The sequence below is a fragment of the Octopus sinensis genome, linkage group LG4 (assembly GCF_006345805.1).
Source record: "Octopus sinensis linkage group LG4, ASM634580v1, whole genome shotgun sequence".
Classification (NCBI taxonomy): domain Eukaryota; kingdom Metazoa; phylum Mollusca; class Cephalopoda; order Octopoda; family Octopodidae; genus Octopus; species Octopus sinensis.
In genome coordinates, this window is record NC_043000.1 from 14,870,606 (window position 1) to 14,871,965 (window position 1,360).

Here is a 1,360-nt window from a genome sequence, read left to right on the forward strand (position 1 = left end):
TCAACTATACATATATATATATATATATATATATATAGATATATCACATCCTAAATATATGTGTGTGTACGTGTTTGGATGTATTATGCAAGCATGTGTAAACCTGTATATAATATTCTTTTATATTTCTTAAATATCTAATAATTGTGTCCAACCACTCAAATCACGAAACCTTCTTTACTGATTTACATTAACATTTTCATTTACATTTCAGGAGACTTACGTTCCTCTCACCACCTTATTTACATATGTGTGTGCGTCTAAGTGTATGGAATTAAATGAGAAACACCCAGTCTTACACTGTAAGAGAGAGAGATTGTGTGTATGTGTGTGTGCCTTTATTTGGGTACGTCTGTAAGCACATGCGAGAGTGTGTCATATGTTGATTGAGGCTTACGTTGACTGTAGTTGTTGCTGTTTGCTTGCATTCTTGCCTTTGTATGGTTTCATTGTCACCTCTGACCGCTGTCTCTCTGTTATTATACATTAGCATATTCGTTTGTTTGTTTGTTCGGTTGTTTGTCGGGCGGTTGCAACGCTGCGTTAGTTGTTTTCCGCCATCTTGTGCATGTCGGCTGCTTTCTAGAAATCAAACATAAGCACAGGGTAGTTCGTTAGCATTTACTTCGGACAGCATTTGTATCTATTAACATCACCACTATCATGGATTAGCTTCGATATCACCTTATTATCAATCTTGTCGCTACTGTTACCACTATTCTCGTTATTATGGATGTTGCTATTGTGGTTTGTTTTGTTATTAGCAATGATCGTGTGAGCAGTGGTGTTGGTGTAAATTTTTGCCAGTATGTATATGAATTGTCGTTTCATTCTTATTCTTTTCTTTTCCCATCCTTTTTCTCTCTCCTGCCTCACACAATGTTGCGATTGTTTGCTAACTCAGTCTGCTTTAAGAAAAAAAAATATTAATGTCCGGTGTTTTTTTATTTTGCAAAAAAAAAGAAATTTAATGAATGACAACAAAATCAGTACAAACAACAGTAACAATAATAGCAGCAACATTATGAAATGAGGGTTGGTGTTTCGATTTGCCTCAGCGGCCACGAAAGTCCTGCATCATGGTCACAGCAGATAAACAAGAAAAACAAAAACGAATGAGAGAGAAAATAGAAATGAAGAGACTAAGCTAACAAATGGAGATAAGGAGGCAGAAGCAAAGGTCAGCTTTGCTCAAACAACCAACGCAGAATTAACTCAAAATACATCTAGCAAGGGAAGCCGACACGATATCGGAATATATCTTACTGCTGCGGCCGTTATTTGCACGTCATAATCACGTGGAGGTGTTGGCAAGGCTGTCTTAATTAGTGTAGAATGGGTGTTGTTTGAACGCTGCGCA